The sequence below is a fragment of the Sitophilus oryzae genome, unplaced genomic scaffold (genome assembly GCF_002938485.1).
Source record: "Sitophilus oryzae breed Bouriz unplaced genomic scaffold, Soryzae_2.0 scaffold_358_pilon_pilon, whole genome shotgun sequence".
Classification (NCBI taxonomy): Eukaryota; Metazoa; Arthropoda; class Insecta; order Coleoptera; family Curculionidae; genus Sitophilus; species Sitophilus oryzae.
In genome coordinates this window covers 3,358,479-3,385,825 of record NW_022146927.1, presented here as the reverse complement: position 1 = coordinate 3,385,825, position 27,347 = coordinate 3,358,479, and positions in this window count along the sequence as shown.

Below are 27,347 nucleotides of genomic sequence, written 5' to 3'. Positions count from 1 at the left end.
AAAAATTGGACTTGATCTATCTTTTATATCTATCTGTTATCGATAGAACGATGTTATATAACAAAACATTTCATGAAATTATTCAGGTAGAATTGCCAGCTCTAGAACAGGACATTTTTATTCTCAAGATTCCCGAAGGATTTTCGCTTTATTTATTCCAGATCGACTAGAGACAGACATATTTTTATTTCGTTTTTCGGACACAGTGTCACGGACGCGAAAGCCTACGACGACGCGGAAAGATTCAAAAGAGGAAAAGCTAGTTTTCCATAAAGTCGTTGCCTCGTAAAGAGGGCGAGAACACAAAAGGAGAAAGGACAAAGTAGTTTAGCATAAAGGCATTTCTCGCATTGTGCGGACGACGCTATTTAGGACAATTCTGTAAAGTGATATAAAAGGGCATGCAAATGGGAGGTCAGAAGAAGCAAAAAAAATCAAGATGTGTTTTTGTCAACAGCCAAGTAACTAGAAACTGTAAAGTGACGCTGAATATCTGAATTAATTAAATGAAAGAATGAAAAATAATTTTCTAATAAAATACTATTTAAAAGAATAGTCATTTTTTAATAATCTATTATAGTATTTCCGAAGTCATTGGGAATACTGAGACTCTTAATTCCCTTCTCCCGACGATACCTACAAAGATAGTGCCGAAATTAAGAGTCCCAATCTATTCCAATTAACTTCAGATAAACTATACCTACGTAATCTAAACTAAAGTAGCCTATTAAAAAAAATATTTCACAATATACAGAAATTATAACACACCCTCTACACTATGGGCGAGACAGTCCGAAGCAGGTCGAAGGTCGTGTTTTGACGCCTAACAGTGTCTTCGGTTGTCTCGGTTTGTCTATGCGTTTCTGGGCCTCTTTTTATTTCTTAAAAACGCCTCGAAACTGTTCCTGAAATTGCCGATAAGGACATGGGCGGATTTTTTTGGTGACTTTCGTTTGTCTCCTGTTGTCTCGTTTAATTCAGTTTTGTCTCGAGTTACTTCCACAACCTGTCGCGTCACCACAACAAAACATTTCAGGAAGTTATTCAGGTAGAATTGCCAGCTCTAGAACAGGACATTTTTATTCTCAAGATTCCCGAAGGATTTTCGCTTTATTTATTCCAGATCGACTAGAGACAGCCATATTTTTATTTCGTTTTTCGGACACAGTGTCACGGACGCGAAAGCCTACGACGACGCGGAAGGATTCAAAAGAGGAAAAGCTAGTTTTCCATAAAGTCGTTGCCTCGTAAAGAGGGCGAGAACACAAAAGGAGAAAGGACAAAGTAGTTTAGCATAAAGGCATTTCTCGCATTGTGCGGACGACACTATTTAGGACAATTCTGTAAAGTGATATAAAAGGGCATGCCAATGGAAGGTCAAAAGAAGCGAAAAAAAAATCAAGATGTATTTTTGTCAACAGTTATCTACATAATTTTATAACAAAATAACATTTGAATGAATAGTAATTTTTTAATAATCTATTACCTACGCAAACTAAACTAAAATAGACTATTAAAAAAACAAAATATTTTACATATTCAGAAAATATAATACACCCTATACACTACGAGCGATACAGTCCGAAGCTGGTCGAAGGTCGTGTTTCCTTGTCTAACTTTGTCTTCCATTGTCTCGGCCTGCCTTGGCCTATTTTTATTTCTTAGGCCGGCCGTACACGAGCGACATTTTGCAGTCATACCGACCACAATACTGTGGTCGCGTCTCAGCGAACTGCAGCTCATCGTAGTAGTTACAGTATATGCAATACACGGGAGTCGAGTTGCAGGCGAAGTGGGCATCTGCAGTTCATTTGTGGTCGACACCTTCGAGTGGTCGCGTTTTTCTGCAAAGTACTTGTACTGCAAATCGTCTTCAAGAATGTGGTCGAGATGTAGTCGAATGAACTACAAAAGTTGGTTCGACTGGACAGCAAATTGTGGTTGATTAAACTGCGAATTTGTGGCTCGTGTACGTCGCGCGTCGGCTTTTAAAAACGCCTCGAAACTACTGCGTGAAATGTGAAATTGTGGATAAGGGCGTGGGGCGTCACAAAAAACGCGTTTTTGGCGACTTTCGGTTGTCTCCTGTTGTCTCGTTTAATTTCGTTTAGAGATTCGAGACAACGTCGCCGTCGGTTTCTATACCCGAAGCGAAATATTTCAAGAAATATTTCGCGAAACATTTCGGGAATATTGTAACATGCGGTTCATATAGACAATGTCATGTGGTTCATATTAGTGATGGGAATGCCGGTTCCACATGAGTCCCGTTACAATAGCGACCGTTCCAGAAAAATACCGCGACAAAATACCGCGATTTTGTAACCGAGGTTCCGACTTCCAAAGTTGTTGCGGTCCTCGCTAAAAGTATATCTAACTTACCTATATTTGTAGATTAATGTAACTTTTATCCGCCACTCATTTTCCAAATATCGAGTTTATAATTGTGTATAGCCAATCAATCTCATTTTTAGAAAAACGATGACATTCCTTGTTATTTTTTTTCCTTTATCAATTTTCGTTTAAATAAAATGAACGGCTCATATTTATGTGTATTGTAATATAATATATTTAATGTTAAAATCAAGAACAAAATCCAAACCACTGTCAAAAAAAATGTTTATTGGTCTAACCTAACCTTAAAAATAGATATAAACAATAAAACATATAAACGGATAAAATCAAATAGAACAATTTTATTTTATTTGCTTTTGCGTTTCATTTTTCAAACAACACTATTTTATATCATGCCTAGTACATACCAAAAATCTCTATTTCGAAAGTAACGTAGCGACGGGGGCACCAACGCCAATAGTAACCGACCATATCGCGACAGACAAAATCGAAACCCTAGAAGCACTCTAGTGACTGCTGGAACGAAGTACGTGGCCGCCCAGGTCGAGCGTCGATAATCAGTTATAGCAGTTACTTCTGTTCGCGACAGGGAACTAAAACTCTAGGAGCGCGACGGCTGCGGCTGGAGCGAAGTACGTCGCCGCCGAGATCGAGCGTCGATACCCAGTTAGAGCAGTTACTTCTGTTCGCGACAGGGAACTACAACTCTAGGAGCGCGACGGCTGGAGCGAACACGTCCCGATCGAGATAGCGCGGCGCTACGGACATACCAGTTCCAGATACTACTGTTCGCGACCGACGAAATCGCGACGGCTGGAGCTAAACACGTCGCTATGCGGTTACTACGGTTCGAGCTAACTTCAAGTGCGATTATAAATAATTTATAATTTTGTCGTAATTATGATTCTCGTTCTTCAGTAACAGGTTCCTGATTCGTTGTGGAGCGCGACACGACGTTACAAAAAAATACCGCTCCAAAATCGCGTTGCTCAAATACCGACACATCACTAGTTCATATAGACAATGAAATACCAAGTGTGCGGCATCAAATTATTGGTAAAAAAATGCCTTTTCCAAATATGCTAATGAGTCACCCTTGTCCCATTTCCAAGACACGAAAAACATTAGACGGTCAAATCTGTTTTTTTTTCAAAGCTGCATATTTGATTGATTTTTCAAAGCCCTTTGAAAAATTGTTTTGTTTTTAACACAGCCATGGCACTCTAGATTGAAATTTAAAATATAATTTTTTTAAGCGAGAATGTAAAAATTCTATCGAATAAAGTAGAAATATGCCGAGGATGCTATTTAAAAATCAAAATTTGTAGTAATTTCTGGTGAAACAGGAAGTGACCAAGAACAGTTGAATACGTCAATCAATCCTAATTCATGTAATATACTAACATACCAAATCTCGTTTTTTTATCTGAAAAAATAAAAAAGCTATAAGGGTGAGCCACTTTCGAGACGCACCCGTTATACTACTTCAGAATTTCATACAATTTAATAGTATTTTTTTCGTCCTTTTATTGAGATTGGGAGTAAAGTTAAGTATTCTAATTTGGACAGTTCCAATTTATGGTAAAACTGACAAATTTAAATATACCCAGGAGTTTTACTTTATGATAATTCTAACATAATTATTTTACAATTTTATTAGATTATGATGTGGGTGTTTTGTAATCAGACTATTAAAGATAAACCATATTTCTATTTCTAAAAACCGTCAGTAGGTGTTAATCACCTGTTTTTTTAAATATTATATACACTTACGTCATGCCACTACGTACACTATTCGCTATTTAAAATAAAGAGTCTAATAAACATTTAAATGAGCTAAATAGAAAATAAATATTAGAAATATTTAATAGCATGTCCAAACCCCGCAATATAGTCCGTTTACTATTCGGTGTTCTGTTGGCAACCCAAAAATCGCCAAATGGAATAACAAGAAACCTTCGTTAACAAAGGTAGAAGAAGGACTTATACTTAAACAGTTGATAGCAGTAGCTGATTAGGGTTATTCTCTAGACAAATATGACCTAAACAAACCTTAATTAACCAGGGAAATATTTTGCTACTTGAATTAATGTACTGGTTCGTTAATTTTAGGTTTCAAGATTTTTAAGAATTTTTACTCAATAATTTTAGTTAATTTTCTTTTTGCATATTGCATAGTAAAAGTTAAACACGGTGCTAGAAAAAATAAACTTTAAAAAAAACTTTAAAAGTTGTATACCTTTTTTATGCTTAACTACCTATCGTACCACATAAAATAATCTTAATTACTTAACCTATCCTAACCTAACAGCGCTTTCCATGATGGAGCGGAACGTCCGCGCGGACCGGACCGTCGCCGTCGGCGCTGTTCGTCCGCGTGTTTTTTCAAGATAGCCCTCGGACGAAATTATCCGGACGGAGCATACACTGTAAAAAAAATTGAGTGAAATTTCACTCAGATTTCACTCAATACTTTCTCAATTTCTGTCCACACCCGATTGAGTGAAATTTCTACTCTACAGAACTGAGTGAATCTTCAATTCACACAGTGAAATGCACTGAGTGTTTTCACTCAATCGAGATTAGACGAAAGACTCGATTTTGATAATTTATTCACTTTAAAATGAGTGAACTCACTAAGTGTTGAGTTCAAGTACACCTTTTATTGAGTGACTTTTACTCAAATTTGTGTTACACTTAACTCGATTAGTACTCATATCTGAGTATTAATTTCACTCAGTATTGAGAAATATATTCTAAATGATTTTTTTTAAAGCTATATGTAAGCTAACTTGTTATTTTAAAACAGGTGGGCAGGTGCCTTTCAAAGGTAAGTTTCAGTTTAGGACATGGTCTCGAACATGTCCATTTCCTAAAATTCACTTTTGGGAGGCATCTGTTCATTTGTAATAAAATAACAAGTTAGCTTACATATAGCTTTTAAAAAAATCATTTAGAATATTTCGTTTTTTTAACAAACCAAATGAAAAACTGTAGAACCTTCAAAAATATTTTTATTTGTCATTTTTATTTGAAAAAACCAAATAAAACCAAATATAACACTATTATTATAATATCAAAAACATTTTAAAAATTTTTCAACTCTTTATACAGGAACTTTTTTAAGCTAGACGTCTAGAAAAGTTGCACCACATCGCAAAAATCCGCTTTATTAAGAGCATTCGTCAGCTCGGCCACCTTCTCGAATATTTCTAATTTCTAAACTAACTTTTAATAACGAAAATCCCTCGGAAAATCCAGATACTTTTGCTCCTGAAAATTAAAAAAAAATTGTTATTCTGCCAAATGTTCCAGTTCCCAATTCATGATTGAGAGAAAGTACCTAGATTTTCGCTACGCTAATTAGTCAAGGAAACATCAGCATTGCGGCATTGGCGCAGTCGAATTTGAATCTATGCTATGTTGGGCGGATTTCTGCGATGTGAAAAAAAAATGTTCTTAACATAAAACATATTATTAACAGTCACACTTTACATCACACTTTACACACACACTATGGGCTTGTGACCTTGGCACCTTCGAAGGGACAAGACAACCTACGACGTGCTACGACTCGAACAGATAATTACAAACTGAGGAACAGGGGAATAGCTTATTCGGTATCGAAGAAGCGCGTATGACGTATGATTAGTAATGAGCGAAAATACTCTAAACTGGGAGATTTCACTCAAATTTTTAATGTGTTAAACTATAACATGAGTTTTTAAGTTAATTTTTCTATTCCATTACTCAAAGATAGGAGATATAACTCGAACATGAGCTTATTCAATCGCTATTGATTAAATAGAGATCATATTTGAGTAAAATGATGAATTTACTCTATTTTAGATGAAAATGTACTCAATTATTTCACTCAAAAAATTCACTCCCTGAGAAATATGTGTTCACTCAGGCTGATTTTTTACAGTGTACGTGACCCATGTGATATTGTTCATATAAACTCATGGTACTTACTCGAAGTCGCGGACGGTCCGCTCCATCTGAAAGCGCTGTAATAAAATCTTATTTATTTCTTTACAGATTATCAGTTTTATAAAACAAAAGTTTGTCAGCAATGTCAGCATTCATGTTAAAATATATTTATAAATACTTATGTTCACTGTATTTATCTTTTTAATTGAAAATAATATATTCAGTATACAGGGTGCTACAAATTCGAGGTACGAGCAATGGTATCTCGGTAACCGTAATAGATACGAACCTGGTTAAATTGGGGCAAAGTTGCGCTTTCGGATGTTCACCAAAATGCCATCAAAAAAGTTTTAAAAATTTCAAGGATTGCTGAGTTTTTTGGAAAAAAACGGATTTTTTTGAAAATCAATTTTGTTTTTTCCTGTCGTTACTTTTTAGAAAATCAAAAAACTAATTGCACATCATCATAGCCACTTCATTAGGGCAATTTAATAGTATTTTTAGATTTTCAAATTAGCTGATAATGTGTGAGATACAGAGGCCAACATAATTTTTTTTAATACAGACCTGCATTTTTTATTTCAGATTTTGAAAGAACTCGGCCTCTTGAGTACAATGATATGCCACACTTAATATTTTTTTGTTTTGGACATTTGAACACAGTTTATTTAAACTAATTTCAAGTCCGCCTCTGTTTTAAAATATTTCATCTATTCACATTACAATACTGATAAGCTTTCAAACTTAACAATGGCGTGGGGTTAAACATTGAATACAACAATTGCAAAACAATAAAAAATAATATAAACAATCAAATCATTTCTCCGGAATATGGATTGGAAATGGTAGAGCATTATAACGGCCAGCGAGGTTCCTGGACCTATCGCCAAGGGACGGGGGGACATTACTTGAAGTCATTTGTAAAAGTGAAATCAATATATCTCAACATTTACAATAAAAAGTACAAAATACATTCGTAAGTACTTATAAGAAGAAAGTTCAAAGAGCTTTAAGCCGTAAAATTAAACGAAAAATAAAGTTGTGCAGTAAGGAGGGTGGTAACTCTTTCGAACATGTAGGGCATTTGAAACTAGTTTGTACAAGTTGATTTATTTATAATAACTACGATTAATATTATGCATATTATTAGATCGCACACTGAGATTTCAAATTCACAATAAAAAAAGTTAAAAATATTATCTTTAAATTGTTCACGTGGATATTATTTATTTGATTCTTCCGATTGGCTCGATTTTCCTTATTCAATGTTAATTAGCGCTGATCAATATTGGTGCGATGAATATAATCAAATTAAATAATTTAAAAAACCAGAGTCGGATTTGAAATTATTTTAAATAATAACTAAATAGTTTTATTGGTGGTAAGGTACCTAAAACAAAAAGAAGTATTAAGTGTGGCATATCGTTGTACTCAGAAGACCGAGTTCTTTCAAAATCTGAAATAAAATATGCAGGTCCGTATTTAAAAAAAATAAGTTGGCCTATGTATCTCACTAATTATCAGCTAACTTGAAAATCTAAAAATACCATCAGATAGCCCTTATAAAGTGGCTATGATAATGTGCAATTAGTTTTTCGATTTTCTAAAAAGTAACGGCAGGAAAAAATAAAATTGATTTTCAAAAAAATTCTTTTTTTCCAAAAAACTCAGCAATCCTTGAAATTTTTAAAACTTTTTTGATGGCATCTTGGTGAACATCCCAAAGCGCAACTTTGCCCCAATTTAACCATGTTCGTGTCTATTACGGTTACCGAGATACCAATGCTCGAACCTCGAATTTGTAGCACCCTGTATAGTATCATATTTTGATCAATAGTATATTATTTGCGTGTATTTAGTTGACTATCGAATGCTAGATAAATGTATGTATTTGCAACTCAGCGCGCTGGGATTTCCCTGTAGTTTGCTTTGGAATGAATAGATGCTTGGTTGCTAGGCAACTAGGCAGTTCATCGAAATAAAGAAACTTGTCATTTAACATTGAATATAATCGTTTAGTGTATTAGTGAATTTATTTTAAGTGTTTTATTTGCTGGTTATTGCGTCCTAAAATTTTCATGTGAGATAATAACTTTATAATTAACATTTTTGTGCCCTGAACATATACTAACAGCTTCATCGATACTTCTTAGCGAATAGGGTTTATTTTTACAATATGTTAATATCAGTTAAGGTTAAATAGCATTCTCTCATAAGATATAGATATTTTAAGTTAAGTAGTTAGTTAATTTATATTACAGTAGAACTTTGATAGTTCGGACACATATTGGAACAGCTACCGCAGAATTAATGAAGTATCCGGATTACTGGAGAAATATTTTTATATAATGTTATTGTTTCTTATACTTTAAACAAATTTAAACACATTTGTATTTATACCAAAACGCAAAGCACTTTATAAAACATATTAAAACTTCTTTTTGTTCTTATAAATTATGCTCATTGTTAATTATACTTTTATTGTTTCCAACCTAAACTCCAAATTTAAACACATTTGTATTTATACCAAAACGCAAAGCACTTTATAAAACATTTTAAAACTTCTTTTTGTTCTTATAAATTATGCTCATTGTACCTACATCCTACATGTGTACCTATATGCACCCATATAAAATAATAAACTTACCTAGTTCAGCGGCAAAAATATATAATTACCTAGTTCAGCGGCAATTCTGCTATTTTTATTTGGAATGTCCGGTTGAGTGCCGTGTCCGAATTAGAGAAGTTCTACTATGTACGAATTTTTTGTCACTTTTTTGGACGAATGTTAAAAGTTATTTATATTAGCCTAATTGCATAGTGTACTATTAATTTTAGCTTATTATGTGTTTCTTTCTTATTATATGTTACTCTTGTTACAGATTAAACAACAAAGTGTTTACAAGTTGCTTCGCAGATTGTTCAGACTGTGGTGATGCATAAAAGGTAGGAGATTATGCTATTTTGTCTCTTTGTTTCATGTTGTAAATGGGACTAACTGAACATCTATTTATTTTACATTATTTACATAATAGATTAGCGGTTTTAGCAATTTAAACCACTAATTGCCGTGCGTAAAATAAATTCACGCATTATAAATCCATTTATTTTTATTTGGGTTATGTTAAACTTTTAAAGTTGTTATGTAAAAAAACTGGATGAAATTTTATACTCGTTTTGCAAATCAATTAAAATTTTATTGGATTTTGCCATTCTGATCATTATAAAAATCTCCATGACTGAATTTAATATAATAGGATATATTATTCAAATATTCATTGCCACTTTTGATTAATATCTCGATAATACCGAGGATATTACGCTTCGTTATTAATTTTTTCGATTGCTAAATTGAGTTGGCTAAAATGTTTATTATGTTATTAATTAGTAATAAAATGAAATAAAAAATAAATCATAGTAAGCAATGAATTGCAAATCAAATTATGGGCCATATATTTAAATATTATTATATTTTAGGTTTTTTGTACTAAAATATTTTGCAGTGTTTAAAATACTTAGTTAATTTTTTAAACTGTTAATATAGTCAAATCACTTCACTCAATCACTTGCCAACCAGATGAAAGAGATTGGTGACATCATTTGACGACATATTCTTTTCAATAATTGTCATTTGATTTGGGATTAGAATTTCATTGACGGCCGTCGATCAATGTCAAAATTAAAATTTGATTGTTGCTGTAAAACAAGATTCAAATTTTTTTATTGCAAAAATGCCACAAAGATTTAACCAAAATGAACGAGCTCATTGTTAAGGTTATAAATTATTTTTTTCGAGAAAAAGACGCTGGTAGGACACTCTTGCCCGTATATGAACTGAGTACCACGCAATATGAACTGAGTGCCGTATATGAACTGAGTACCACGCAAAAGTGGTATATTTCTATGTAAAATACATATTGATAATGTTTTTATAGAATATAGCGAGTTGCTGATACTTTAGAAATAGGAATTTCAACAGTGCAATGGATTGGAATTAAAATGATCGTAACTGATAAAGAGTTCAAGAAAAAATTAATAAATGCCAAAAAAACGGAACTCGCTCAATCAATAATATAGGAACGTACTTAAAAGTTTCGAAACAATATGAACTGACTTCAGACTGAATCAGAAATATTTATTATTTTCCATGCAGATTGCTGTTTGACATAATTTGACACCAATATAACCTTTAATTTGACAAGAGCTTGACAAATTGCAAAAATCTTTGAGTTCATATGCATCTGACGCAATAAGACTGGTTAACAACAACAAGCGACGAGGTACGAGCATTGGTATCTCCGTAATAGATACGAACATGGTTAAATTGGGACAAAGTTGCGCTTTGGGATGTTCAACAAGATGCCATCAAAAAAGTTTTAAAAATTTCAAGGATTGCTGAGTTTTTTGGAAAAAACGGATTTTTTTGAAAATCAGTTTTATTTTTTCCTATCGTTATTCTTTATAAAATTAAAAAACTAATGGCACATTCTCATAGCCACTTTATTAGGGCTATCTGATTGGTATTTTTCTGGTTCTGGTATTTTTAGATTTTCCAATTAAGTGATATTTCGTGAGATACAGAGGCCGACTTAATTTTTTTAAATACGGACCTGCATTTTTTATTTCAGTTTTTGAAAGAACTCGGTCTCCTGAGTACAATGATATATCACACTTTATACTTTTTTTTTGTTTAGGACATTTGAACACAATTTCAAGTCCGGCTCTGTTTTTTTTTAATATTTATTCATCATTACAATATTGGTAAGCCTTCAAACTTAACAATGATCTGGGGTAAAACATTTAAAACGGAAAATCAAATGCAATAAAAAATTATGTAATATAAACAATCAAATAATTTCCCTGGAATACGAATTGGAAATGGTAGAGCAGTATGATGGCCAGCGAGGCTCCTGGACCTGTCGCCAAGGGGAGAGGGGTATTACTTGACGTCATTTCTAAAAGTAAAATCAATATTATTTAATATTTACAATTAAGAGTACAAAATGCATTCGGAAGTATAAAAAGAAGATATGTTCAAAGAGCTATAAATAAAATTGAACGGTTAATAAATTTGTGCAATAGGGAAGGTAGTAACCCTTTCGAACATGTAGAGCATTAGAAACTAGTTTTGTTACGGGCGAGAATTAAGGGGATCAGTTCATTAGGGTGAGTTAATGTATCAGGACTGTGGGCACTCACCTTTATTCCCGTTCTGGACTCGTACTTGTTGATTTTTTGCTTATAAAACACTTGAGGATAGCGCGCGCTTGGAGATGTACACTGTGTACTCGGCCGATCTTGTCACTCTGCGTATTCGACTACGGCTACGTACCGCTGATCAATATTGGTTGCGATGAATATAATCAAATTAAATAATGTAAAAAACCAGGGGAATCCCGATTTGAAATTATTTTAAATAATAACTAAATAGTTTTATTGGTGGTAAGGTACCTAAAACAAAAGAAGTATTAAGTGTGGCATATTGTTGTACTCAGAAGACCGAGTTCTTTCAAAATCTGAAATAAAATATGCAGGTCCGTATTTAAAAAAAATAAGTTGACTCACTAATTATCGCTAACTTGAAAATCTAAAAAATACCATCAGATAGCCCTTATAAAGTGGCTATGATAATGTGCAATTAGTTTTTCGATTTTCTAAAAAGTAACAACAGGAAAAATAAAATCGATTTCAAAAAATTCTTTTTTCCAAAAAACTCCAGCAATCCCTTTGAAATTTTTAGTAAAACTTTTTGATGACATCTTGGTGAACATCCCAAAGCGCAACTTTGCCCTAAATCTAATCCATGTTCGTGTCTAATATTGGTTACCGAGATACCAATGCTCACGTACCTCGAATTTGTAGCACCCCTCATAGCATCATATTTTATCAATATAATATTATTTGCGTGTATTTAGTTGACCATTATCGAATGCTAGATAAATGTATGTATTTGGTAACTCAGCGCGCTGGGATTTTCCTGTAGTTTGCTTTGGAATGAATAGATGCTTGCTTGCTAGGGCAACCGGCAAGTTCATCGAAATAAAGAAACTTGTCATTTAACATTAAAATATAATCGTTTAGTGTATTAGTGAATTTATTTTAAGTGTTTTATTTGCTGGTTATTGCGTCCTAAAATTTTTATGTAAGATAATAACTTTATAATTAACATTTTGTGCCCTGAACATATACTAACAGCTTCATCGATATTTCTAAGCGAATAGGGTTTGTTTTTTTTTGAATATGTTAACATCAGTTAAGGTTAAATAGCATTCTCTCATAAGATATAGATAACATTTTTAAGTTAAGTAGTTAGTTAATTTATATTACAGTTAGAACTTTGATAGTTCGGACACATATTGGAACAGCTACCGCAAGAGATGTAATAAAGTATCCGGATTACTGGAGAAATATTTTTTATATAATATTATTGTTTCTTATACTTTTATTGTTTCCAACCTAAACTCCAAATTTAAACACATTTTGTGGTATTTTATACCAAACGCATAAGCACTTTATAAAACATATTAAAAAACTTCTTTTTTGTTCTTATAAATTATGCTCATTGTACCTACATCCTACATATGTACCTATATGCACCCATAAAATAATAAAATTACCTAGTTCATGCGGCAAAAATATATAATTACCTAGTTCAGCTGACAATTCTGCTATTTTTATTTGGAATGTCCGGTTGAGTGCCGTCCGAATTAGAAGCTCTACTATGTATGAATTTTTGTCACTTTTTGGACAGAATGTTAAAAGTTATTTATATTAGCCTAATTGCATAGTGTACTATTAATTTTAGCTTATTATGTGTTTCTTTCTTATTATAATATATTTACTCTTGTTACAGATTAAACAACAAAGTGTTTACAAGTTGCTTCGCAGATTGTTCAGACTGTGGTGATGCATAAAAAGGTAGGAGATTATGCTATTTTGTCACTTTGTTTCATGTTGTAAATGGTACTAACTGAAAATCTATTTATTTTTTACATTATTTACATAATAGATTAGCGGTTTTAGCAATTTAAACCAGTAATTTCCGTACGTAAAATAAATTCACGCATTATAAATCCACATATTTTTATTTGGGTTATGTTAAACTTTTAAAGTTGTTATGTAAAAAACTGGATGAAATTTTATACTCGTTTTGAAAATCAATTAGATTTTATTGGATTTTCCACATTCTGATCATTATAAAATCTCCATGACTGAATTTAATATAATAGGATATATTATTCAAATATTCATTGCCACTTTTGATTAATATCTCGATAATACCGGAGGATATTAGGCTTCGTTGTTAATTTTTTTCGATTGCTAAATTGAGTTGGCTAAAATGTTTATTATGTTATTAATTAGTAATAAAATGAAATAAAAATAAATCATAGTAAGCAATGAATTGCAAACCCAAATTATGGCCATATATTTTAAATATTATTATATTTTAGGTTTTTTGGACTAAAATATTTTGCAGTGTTTAAAATACTTAGTTAATTTTTTAAACTGTTAATATTGTCAAATCACTTCACTCAGAGTTCTTTCCAAAACTGAAATAAAAAATACAGGTCCGTATTTAAAAAAATAAAGTCGGGCTCGTATCTCACAAATAATCAGCTAATTTGAAAATCTAAAAATACTGTCAGATAGCCCTAATAAAGTGGCTATGAGAATATGCAATTAGTTTTCTGATTTTCTAAAAAGTAACGACAGGAAAAAATAATTTTGATTTTCAAAAAAATCGTTTTTTCCAAAAAGCTCAGCAATCCTTGAAATTTTAAAAACTTTTTTGATAGCATCATGGTGAACATGACAAGGCGTAACTTTGCCCCAATTTAACCATCTTCGTATCTATTACGGTTTCCGAGATAGCAGTGCTCGTACCTCGAATTTGTAGCACCCTGTATACATATAAACCTATCCCTAGTTTTGAACGCTTTTCTAGGAATACTTTTACCCCTAAATCGGAGCGCAGGACGCCCATAAATCAGATATGGCCTGACATGCTTGAGACGCAGAAATACTTAGCAGGCACAAACTCTTAATATGTGTCGTTTTAAAACCTATGTTAAAAGAAATATTATTGGGAAAATAAACTCACGTTATAGGACATAATTTTTATTAGATATAAGATCCTGCTTTTTTAAACTAAAACCAATTTAAATAATCAAAAAGTGATTTTCTAATCATTGCTTATGTCGAAATTTTATTCCGTTTGTTTGCTATAAAAACTCATTAAGTCAAAAATGTCAGTCAGCTAAAAAGTTAAAATAATAAAATATCGACGACCTAAGTGGTTTTATTGTAAAAATTCGTTTATAGATTTCTGTTTTTAGAATTAAAATGAGTTGTTTTCATTATGGTTTTTCTGATAGTAGTACAGTGATAATTAATTTTTTACTACTATTTAAAATAATTAATTAAATGATAAGTAAAAGTAAAATAATAGTTAAGTAAATTTCTAGGTTAAGTTTAAATGATTTAAATCTTAAGTCTTTAACTTAAATCATTTTGTTTTAAGTAAATTCATATTCGTAAAGACTTAAATCAATATAATGCAATTTAAGTCGTTTTATGACTAAAGCCTATATTTTTTATTTAAATCATGATGATCTGCGAGGTAAGTCGACAAAATGACAAATCAAAATAATTACCGTCAAGATAGCCAAAATTCAATTTAAGTACCTATTTTTTAATGTTATTATAAATTTTCTTGTATTAGCGATTGGGGAGGGACATATTTCTTTATTACCTATATTATTAATTTATTATAATTCTTATTACCTATATTATTATTTTTATAAAATTTAACCGATTTTGTAGTACTTTATATGTATCCATTAGAGTTTATGTTATGGAAAAGTGGTTGTTACAAAAACTCGTGATATGTTTTGATCACCATGTAATATGTTGATGGCATAAGGTAAGAGGGGGGCTGAGGAATTTTAATGTACTCTTTAATGTAACGTCTTTTGAGTCATATGTATAACCAGTAGCGTAACTGCAATTCATCCTGGGGGTGGGAGCCTGGGGTTGAGCCCAAGGGGGACCTAGAGTTTTTTTTTAAATGAAAAATAATTTTAAAAAACACATTTTTTGAATAAAACCTTTACTTGAATTTCTCTATCAATAAATTTCATAGACTTGGTTATCAAACCGTGTTCACGTAGATTACTTAAATACCTAGAAATTTTCTAAAAAAAACTAAAAATTAACACATTTTTTGAACACAACAAAATAATATTAACTAAACAAAACTAGAAAAAGTCATTTTTAGTGCATCAACACATTTTTTGAACGCAACAAAATAATATTAACTAAACAAAACTAGAAAACGTCATTTTTACTGCATCACAAGCAAATAAAAATTAATACGTAGCCAAGAGTCATAATTCAAGATTTTTCTGGGGTAGGGGGTGCCCTGCAGTACCTGTGGGGCCCGGCACCCCTGTTGTTACGCCAATGTGCATAACGGGGTTAGGATGATTCACTTGAAAAACAACAGACTCATTATCATAATGAATAATCAAAACCGGTTCCGAAAACCTAACTTTATTTGCTAGTGGAAGTCTTTTATAAAAATATTTAAATCTTATTTAAGCCTTTTTTAATGACTTACTTTTTTTCTATTTTGAAATAACGATTTAAATCATATATCATTTTGAGAATTACTTTAATTTTAAGTTTCAAGTCAGCTTTTTTATTTAATGTCTTTAAAGTGTATTTTAAAGAACCGTTTTAAATTGTATAATCAAAATTGTCAATGATGAAAATATACCATTTTTCACTCGAAGATTTGCTAAATAAAAAAAATGAGGTGGGTTTCAGAAAAAAATCTAGATAAAACAACAAATAAATCAACAGCCATCGATTTTTCTTGTCGAAAGTCAAACCGAACGAATCGCCGACCATAATCGACTAATGATTTACGTCAAAATCGTCAATATACGATTATCGTCCGTTTTAGGCACGATACGTTGTGCGTGTTAATAAAAGAAATCTCGTTTTTAGCACTACGGTTCGGATCGGTGGTTCGCGGACTTATCGGACCAACAAAACAATTAATTACATATTATCTGAACAGTGTTTGTCCGCGAGTTTTCTACATACGATACTACATTTCTTTATAAATGATTTTGACTGATATCAAATATAGTGTAGTTGTTGTCTAACCAACGAAGTTTGGTTATAAAAATAGAAAATTCCTATTAATTTATTGAATAAAGGATACCACAGGACCATCCTAGCATCCTGCGGGCAGAAATCTACGCTATCGAAAGATGCGTACAACTTATCTTAGATAGGAACTATCGGAAACAAGAAATAGCCGTCTTATCTGATAGTCAAGCAACGTTAAAAGCGATCAACTCAGTATCAATCAATTCGAAGTTGGCCAAAGAATGCGTAGAGAAGCTGAATATATTAGGCAAAGAAAACAAAGTCCTCCTACTCTGGGTGCCTGCTCACCAAGGGAAAGAAGGCAATGAAAAAGAAAATGATCTAGCTAGAAAAGGAGCGAACACTCCACTATCTGGACCAGAACCGTTCTGCTTCCCAAGTGGTAACCAACTTAAAGCGGAACTCAAGCTTACTCAAGAACTCGGGCTTACGACCAAGAAAAATCAAAGATCTTCCTGGATTTAAGTAAGAACAATCTTCGGATTGTCACGGGGTTTTAAATAGATCTCTGTCTCCACAATGAACACTTCAGTAGATTGAAACTAAGAAGAAACGGCGAATGCAGATTCTGTGAGGGAAATGGGGAAAGACCAGAACACCTCATCTCTGAGTGCACCGAGACGACAACCATTCGTGCCATAAACTTTGGTACGACTGATATTGGAGATGGAGAACTACCCTCTGTTTGTCCCAGATACTGGCAAAGCCCTGCACTGAAAAAAAGGATCTCTCAGTCGAAATGAATATGACTTTGACCCAAAAGATTGGGGCTTTTCAATAGGGCCAAGAACGACGTTTCTTTGCCCAAAGCATTAACTCTCTTTTCTTAAGCTTTAAAAAATTACTTTAGAGAATAGAAGAATCTATCTATCCAAAGTATTTCACTCTTGACCCAAAATTAATATGCAAAGAAGTTCTTGCTACAAGAACAATAGTCTCTGTGATTCATGCAAAAATTCTTGATTGAAAAGGGACCATTTCTTGATTAAAGAGACACTTTTCTTAAACCAATAGCGAATACCATTGACTCAACTAAAATTTATTTTGATCTTAGAGAGGTCTATATATCATATACAGGCATACAGGCATATTACGAGGTATATTATTTTCTGATAAATTTAGGTTTTCCTAGTCTGTAATAAGTAAAGTGATATTATTTTCCTTGATAGTAGTAGGTAGTTATTTCTGCTTCTTCACTCCTTGGTATTTTTTGGGGTGGTTCATCACTCTAAAAATTGCAAAAAAAATGTTACATCACGATTAATCAAAGTAAAGCAAACAAATTATTAAAATTATAAGCTTTGATCACATTTTGAATTTTTTAATACGACGACTTGAAATTCTAAAATTTTTGTAATTGTTTGCATAAAAAAATCCATACCTATATTCTTATTCTATCTATAGTCAGGCATGCATTATCTAAACAGGTGCATTAGGTATTAATGCATTAGGTGTCTCTTACCTTAAAATATAGCAAATAAATGCTCTAATTTCCATTTTTTCAGAAACTCCTTTAAAGAATCCATATATCCTAAAATTTGTCCATAAAACATGACAAATGCATGTTATTAACGATCACTAATTTGTTATACGATATGCGTTTAAAAAGCAAATTATGCAAAATTCCAAGTGAAAAATTCCAAGCAACAAAACCCGTACGTAATATGATGTGCAACCTATCAAATGCGACGTGAGACTGATGGGACTGCCGACTGATTGTATATACCATCCTTCGTCATCGTCTTTGCGTGTCGTTATTATTTTTCATCAAAAGAGTATTTAGCTATTGGAAAAATGGCCATGTTTCTTGAATGAAGTACTTCCTAGCGTAGTTTTGTTATTATCTTAAAACAAAGTAACTTGCACTTGGTTGAATGAAAATAGATCCAAGAGAAATTTTCGAATTTTTCAAGAGAACACGTTTTCTTGAGTTAAGAGGGTTTTTCTTCAGGGCACATATTTTCTTTTACGCTAAAATAAATTCTCTTGCCACTATTTTTTTTTTCAAGAACGATGAGGACTTTAGTTCTAGTCTATTTTTTTTATCAGTGTGGGACTGTATGATGATTTATAACTCAAGAAAGGGGGACATAATAGATCTGTAAGGTCGCAGTGATTAACCCCCTCCCACTCATTCTAAATTCTAATTCTAAAAATTCTACCACAGGACCAAGATAATCCTATGCTATAATTTTACTTTGTGATACATACCTTTGATCGGCAAAACGTTTGCAACTAAGTAATTAGATTTTCTATGCTTGGAATTAATTGAAACAAATTAGCGGAAATAAAAAAATAGTTCTGCATTTTGAATAATAAAAAATGATATAGGTATAGCATGTTAAAAAGAAGTATAAAAAATACTCAAAAAAGTCTCGGTCTCAACGTTTATATTAAGTTAAACAGTAACACGTGTTTCGCTCATACGAGCATCATCAGACAAATACAATAAAAGTCAATCCACACACACGTTCACATTTTACATATTAAGTCACTATAGTAGCATATGCCAACAGTCTATAAAAATATTGAAAAGTATCAGGGATAAAAGTTGTTTAGATATTGATTTTCTTGGAATGTCTTATGGATATAATTAATTTATGAATGTCTTATGGATAAAATTAATGTCTTATGGATTAATTATATAATTAAAGTTTGAATTTGGTAGATTTTGTTTCCTCTATAGACCATTGTAAAGAAATTTGTGTTTAGAGAATTTAAATTTTCACCTTTATCAATACTTTGCGAGACACCGAAAAAAAAATAGTTCATTGGGAATTGTATTTATTAAATCCGATTTTCTTATACAGTGTGAGTTTTCTACGATGTTCTCTATGGGTATCTCGGAAACTACTGGAGCTAGAGGGTCGGTTAAACGGGGAAAGAATTGCAGTTTTGTGAATTCAAATATATTCGCCTTTCGGATTTTTGAAAAAAGTTTATTGCTTACTAGATATTTCGAAAAAAAAACAAATTTCGGCTATTTTAAAATGCTCCCTAATTGTATTATAATCTATTTTAAAGATTTCAGATAAAAGTTGTAGATAATCACATCCTTAATGAGATTGTTTTCTCCGTTTTTTGACATTGAAAATGTTTCTGTTATCCTATATAAGGGAGCCCAAATCGAATTAAAATGCTACATTTGCCACACCATGACGTCATATATACAAGGGTATAGGAAATCTCGGCGCAGCGGCGGCAGTCGGCCAGCGCGCGCAAAAACCATTACATCGCTAATTGTTTATTGATATATCTTTATTAGTTTAAAAGCAAAAAATATGGGGTTTGCTTTGATACCTTGTCAAGACATGAGCGAAACTTTTAAATTGTTTCTTTTTTTCATTTAGGCCTTCGTTTTTCGTTAAATGAAAGTTATATTAAAAAAAAATCTCTATTTTTAAACCAAATTTTCGCATGATTGAAATGATTATTCATGTTTAAAGTTTTTTTTTGGTCATAAGCGCTAATGGAAATGTTTTTTTGTAAATAATTATAAAAAATTACTCCCTACGAAGACTTTATTCTGTACTGGATCAAAAAATAAGTATTTGTTTTCTCTATACGGTGGTATTAATATATCGATTTTTGATGATAGTGCCTTTTTACCCTGTTTAATTTTGTACTACTTTCGGAATAAGGGTCCCCATATCATGTACTGTGATGTACTGTACTTCCATCCCTGAAAAATTCAGCTTGTGACACCGAAGTGAGAGGTAACGTCAAAATAAGCTTTAATCTACCTACATCATCATAGGTAGGTGTAGGTACTCTAGGTAAATTCTACCTAGACAGTAGCTGAACTAGCTGACAGTAGTAATTAATTTGTTATCCGATAAGTAGTTGTCATTATATAAGTTTAATCGTCTTATACCTCCTATAACGGTAGGTTTTGGATTTTTCCTGATTGGTTTGTTAAACAAAAATATACTGGGCATATAAATGTCTGTTACAGGTTAATTCGTTAAAGAAATATGTTACACACATATTATTTTAATAATAATAGTATAATAGTAATGGCTATATTATGTTATAACACATTATTGAATTAACAATTGAAAACAGTATTGAATGTACTTATTTTAACCAATGCATTGTTTTGTTTTTTTAATCTCACAAATAAGAAATATTTTATAGTTTTTATTATAAAAAACAGTGATTATACAATTTATTTACACCCCTTACACTGTTTTCTGTAAGGGGTGTAACCAGGAGTATATTTCGTAACCTTTTACGATATAAGAGGGCACAAAGTGTTTTATTACTTAATGCTTAAAATTTAATAATATATTTGTACATAAAATAAAATAGACTAGAAAGTCAATTAATTAATATTGACGTAATTACTAAATAAGTACAAGATTTTTTTTCTAATTATTTTAGTGTATTTTTAGTCACCGAATTATAAAGGAGAGATATCCAACCATTGCATTATTTTACTCACAAATAAATGTTTTATGGTTTTTATTATAAAACAACGATTAATTTATTATACACCCCTTAACCCAAACACTCCAAGGAGGATATTTCGTGACCCCGTATTTAAAGTGGACAAGGTTTATTAGTCAATGTTTTAATTACCCAGCGTCTTTAATAAAAATCTAATGTAATTTTTCATAGAAATGATCTGACATGAAAAGCAAATTTTATCAAAAAACTTTTTGATTATCTACAAGGAGTAAACCGCTGACAAATGTCTGTATACTAATGCCAAAGTAATGCCAAAAATACAAATTAAATACCAAATTTCTCATATAATGCCCCACTAATGCCAAGCTGATTCCAATATAATACCACTAATACCACGAATAATATGTAACACATTTGTTTCACGAATTAACCTGTAACAATACTGGTAGGTACGTGCACAGATTTTTTCCTAGGTAACTTAAAAGTCGTTAAAAAGTCTAATTATATTTAAAGAAGATATAATTCCAACAAATTACATTATAAGGCCAATAATGCACAAGTAATACCATTAAAATTTTAGCGTTTTTAACTTGTGTAACATATTTCTTTAACGAATTAACCTGTAACAATAGTGGTAGGTACGCGCACAGATTTTTTCGCTAGGTAACTTATTAAGTCGTTAAACAGGCCTATAAAAGCTATAACAACATAGGTAACTAATATTTATAATTTAATTCGAGTTTTAATCTCAAATAATAAATGTTTTTACTGGTGTATTTCTGAAGTGTTCATTATTAAAAGTAGATATTCTTCAAGTTATGCGAAGTAATAAGTAATGTTTCCGGTGAGACCGCGTATATGTCACCGGATTCTGGTTAGTATAAAGACTTTTTCTATAGAAAGAGTTTTTTCTATATTTTCCTTTCAAAATAAGACTAATTTCTTCTTATTCTTTTAAATATTACAGTGTTTCTTTTTCCTAAAATGTTATACTTAATTTTCGCTTAAAATTAAAAAATCACAAATGGAGGAAAATATACGTTATTGAATAAAGTTTATACAAATCACTTTACCATAACAAAAAAGTAAAAACATGTCATGGCGGAAGATATTCAGGTGGCATTTCACACATTTATCTATTAAAATCGAGATTAAAATAATAAACTTGCGTAACATGTTATACACGAGATAGAAAGTTTCAGAATCGATTAATACGCAATACGCTACGCAGTCAACTTATTCCTATGCGCGGATGAGCGTCTTCAAGACTCTTCCTTCGGCCAGGGTCACGACGCCGCCGAAGAGGAATCGGCCTACGTTTGGCTAAACAGGCTGGACACGGTGGAGTACGATATTGGCGAGTCTGAATATTTATAAAAATTTGCAAAGTAAAATATGTTGGAAAAATAATTAATCCATACATATATAAAAGCTCAAAGGGTTTTTTTGTTGCATCCATCCCGCCGAAACCGCTTTACCAATCTTGATGATTCTTTTTTTAAATGAAAGGTATATATGTGTAGATTTGTTATGAAGTATTTTTATAGTGCTTAATGGCTATTTCTTTGTGTAAAACGACTAAATACTAAAACATACCTGAAAAACACCTACACACAATACCTCCAGAAATAAATTATTTGTCATTGTCAGTGGTGTGTCAGTTAGATTATATATTACGTTTTTAGATATTTTAGAGTGAGTTCATGCCGCCAGCTTTAGATACATAAATATTAGCACAAAGGTTCGTTTAAACGACATTAGTGAATTAGCTACACAAAGCGATTTTAGGAAATTCATCCTCTTAGAGAGTAAAATTATCTCGGAACAGTTTGTTGTATGAAAATTCCTTACTATTTGGTCTAGAAGAATGAAATCCTACAAAAAGAATTAGAAGAAATTTTTGAAATTCATCAACCAAATGGGTAAAGTTAGTAAAAATTTATATAAAACTTGGTGACTCTGGATTATACACACATAAAATTGGCACAAAGGTAAAAGCGAATTTATGAAATTTATACCCTTAGGGAGTAGAATAGGGAATGAAAGTTTGCTGTACGAAAATGCAATACTAACATTATAAACCAGACAGTATAAAATTTTATACAAGGGTTTATTTAGTGACATCATAACGAAATATATCTTCGTCAATTATCCTTCAAAGAATAAAAAATAACCTATAAAGAGAGTATTAGTGCTCTTAATAAATAAAAAAAAGATGAAAATTAAAAAACATCTATGCTCACTAGCTCTCTATAAAGAAGTAAAAAATCATTTAAATCAATGCATAAACGATTCGAGGTGTAACGCGAACGTAGTCGCGAGAAAAAGCTAGTAATTTATTAAATTATTTTATTTAACTCATTAATTTTCACTGAAAAGGAATTTTTGTAATTCGCCACTATATTAGTAAAAAACTAAGAAACTCATATCAAATTTAAGTTTTGCGATTTTGACTTATACTTTTTACAAAATCTGAACACATTTTAAAAGAAAAAAATTTTTTGATAATATTTGTGTAGATTGACTACAAGTTGTATAACATAAATTTCTACGACCGGTCTACCTAGTGGTCTGCAGCATCGCCTTGTGGTGCAAACGTGGGCCTGTTAATCTGTGACGTGACGCACAACAGCCAAGAAAAACAGAAGCGTGGCTAAGAATTTAGTAATTTAAAAAAAGTCTTTTAAATACAGTAGTAGGTATTAAAAAGTTTTGTGTTTAAATGGGGTTTGCCTTTAACAGGTAAAAAGTTATATCGTAAAGTGTAACTTTCCGTAAGAATTCTTTATCTGTCATTGATCATGATCTGTCATCATGTTAACCTGATGTTTTGTATGTTATTTTGTTTTTTTCGAGGTTTTTTTGCTTGCTTGTTTTACGGATAGGTGCGATCGCATAATTATTATTGATAGTGTTATATTTAATGTTAACATTACTACTTTTTCAGTGAATCTTTAAATCTGTTGTTTTTTGTTAAGTTCGTTATTTAAACATATGTATGTAATACACTCATATTAACACTAATCATATTTTTACGTTTTTATTCATCATTTTCAATGCCCCCCCGGTTTCATCTTTGTAAAGGACTGTGAATTTTTTTCTAAAGCCCGTAATTTTTGACATGACACAAACATACGTATTTTCTAAATGGAAATCATTGTGCCATGACTATAAAAGGGGCCATTTTTTAAGCTTTTTAGCTATATGAGAATATGTTTTTTTTTCGAAATATTACTGAGTTATAGCCAATTCTTATCTTTTTTGGCTAATTTCACTTAGGTATTCTTATTTTATCATGATTTATAACTTATAACAAGACTAAGAATATATTATTAAACGGTTCTTTATAATTTACATTAATTCGTTAAACAAACCCCTTAAACAATTTAAAACTTAAAAACTAATATAACTACATACACTTTAAGTTATTTTAACAAATGTTCAATAAATCCGCCATTGTTTTGAGTACATAAAATGCATCTTTTTAAAACTGAATTACAAGCTTTTCTCGCAGTTTGGTGGTTGACATTATTAAACTTCTCCCGTATGTACCGACTCTTCTAGTGCCTCTCTTGATTCGTAAGTTCCCTTTTACACCTCCCTCGTTGTTAACCATACTGCAAAAAAAATCTAAAAGAGATAAGTCAGATGACCGAGGGGGCCTATTGAACTGGTCCACCTCTTCTTATCTTTGAGTTTGCATAATTATAATCTAAATAATTGTTAATATTTCTTTCATTATGAGTCGAAGCGTTATAATGAAAGTCATACTGGAACCACTCTATTGATGAACGAGTCTCTAAATTTAAATAAACATGTCTTGGAAACCGTTCTCTAAAAAGCGTAAAAGTAACGTTCACCGGTCAACGTGTCCTCGAAAATGTATGGTCCAAGAAGAGATGAACTCACACGCTTTTCTTCATTTGAAAAAATCATATTCACAATTTAGTTGCGTCTTGATAATATACAGGGTGGTCCGAACTGTATTCCGGAAATTTCGGCAGCATATTCTGCAGATAAAAATAAGTAAAAAAGTTCATATAAATATATGTCCTAAAATGCTTAGTTTCGAAGATACAGGGTGGGTGGAGAAGTTTCTTATGAATGAATTTTACTGCCAAAAAAATGATGACAAAACAGTTTCTTTTGAACTTTTGACACAAAAACATTTAAAATTTATGGTTTCAGTCTAATAACTATTTAGTCAACATGTTTAATTTATGTCAATGATGACAGGTATTGATAACTTCGATTTCAAATATCTCGAGAACTATTACTCGGTAGCGATTTTTACAAAGAGACGGTTTTACGTAAAAAATATCGCAAATGTAGATTTTTTTACTCAATAGTTTTATACAGGTACCGAAGAAAAGTTATTATTCTTCAAACCAATTAGAAAATATGTAGGTGGCGCCCTCTACAATGAGCATTGCAACTCATTTGCAATGAGTCATATTGACATCAAAATCAAATTTCTCATGTCAAAAAACTCCCAGACACGAATTTTCATCCAAATATTACGAAAGCGTAGAGCTGCCATCGCAACATTGAAAAATATTTTTAACAAAATTTACACTTTTTCTGTAAATTTACAAAATTTCTGTAAATTTACAGATTTTCTGTAAATTTACACTTTTTCTGTAAATTTACACCTTTTCTGTCAATTTCTGCGTTAGTGGAAACAGTGGTGCGTTATTCTACGAGTAGTTCCCATCGAACTCTCCAGTTTCTAGTTTTGTATTGGAGACATGCGATCTATATGACAAGATTAAGCAATATCCCAGTATAAATATTCAAAGGTATATTTTGTTCTGAAATCACACTCCCTTTAAAAATACTTGAAGAATTATTCCTCATCGTCTATACTGAACCTGGGACTAAAAAAAATTCCGGTGATCTCTTATTTTAGAGATTATCTATTTGATTTGGAATGTATGTGATATAACACATATAATATGCTTTTAGGCGACCCGGAAAGTATTGTCACCCTTTCCGCTGTATTAGTATTTGCAACAGGATCTGATTGTCCGCCACTTCTGGGATTTCCCTTAATGCCACAGATCATGTTTTTGCATGAAGATCAATCACAATTTCCTATGGCAAATGCTCCTTGCAGTTAAAACTGCCAGTCATTCATAAGAATTATGAATATTTTAAAACAGATATGGATTTTGCTATAGGTAATGCTAAAACATTTGGATTCGCCTAATGTTTTAGCGCTACCCATGTTTTGGTTTATTTTATTCGTAGGATAATAATTGATTTTATTTACGTTTTTATATTAAGAATACTCTGTTTTGTTATACAGTTACAATTTGGTTATCTATATTACATTCTAACATTGATGTAGATTTATAATGTTAAATAAAAATATTTTTATGCATACTTATACAGCTGAGTACTTAAAGAATTTCGAAATAAATTAGTTCGTCCCAAATGCCTTCGCAAATGACGTAAACTTAGGGCGTAACAAAGGACATAACCATCCTCTAATGTCAAAATTTCTTTGTGACTTAATCCGGTTTGAAAGTAGTTTTTAATGTATTCGTCCATAATCTCTGATGAATATCTTTACTTCGTCGGCACAATGGCAACTTAACCAGCAGAGAACAAGGCTCACTTGTAACTAACGAACAGGTCAATGCCGAGAGGTAACGCGTCGTCCTGCTGGGTAGTAAATTTCGCATGCAATTTAGAGAAAAAGTGTAAATTTACAGAAAATCTGTAAATTTACAGAAAAAGTGTAAATTTACAGAAAAAGTGTAAATTTGCAGAAAATCTGTAAATTTAAAGAAAATGTGTAAATTTACAGAAAAAGTGTAAATTTTAAATTTACAGAAAAAGTGTAAATTTACAGAAAATCTGTAAATTTACAGAAAAAGTGTAAATTTTGCTAAAATTATTTTTCAGTGTTGCGATGGCAGCTCTACGCTTTCGTGAAATATTGACGTTACTGCAGAAATTATTTGGAAAAAATCGAAATAAAAATGAAACTTCTACACCCTGTACCTCCGAAACTAAGCATTTTAGGACATACATTTATACGGACTTTTTTACTTATTTTTATCCGCAGAATATGCTGCCGAAGTTTCCGGAATACAGTTCGGACCACCCTGTATATTTGTTTGTATGTGACAGTTTGACATCTCTGAGAGCAACGACGATTAAACATATTTCCATGGCTAACTGAATGAAATTGTTTAAAAAAGATAATAATTGGCTATATCTCAGTAATTTTTTGAAATAAAAAACATATAGCTTATATCGCTAAAAAAGTTTAAAAATGGCGCATTTTATGAAGACATTGCCAACTATGGTTTGCATTAAAAAAAACATATATTTGAGTCATATGTCAAAATTGAATTGACAGCCTTTAAAAAAACGGAGAAGACAGTCTTATTAAGGATGTGATTATCTACAAATTTTATTCGCAAATTTTTTATCTAATATAGGTTATAATGAAATTAGGG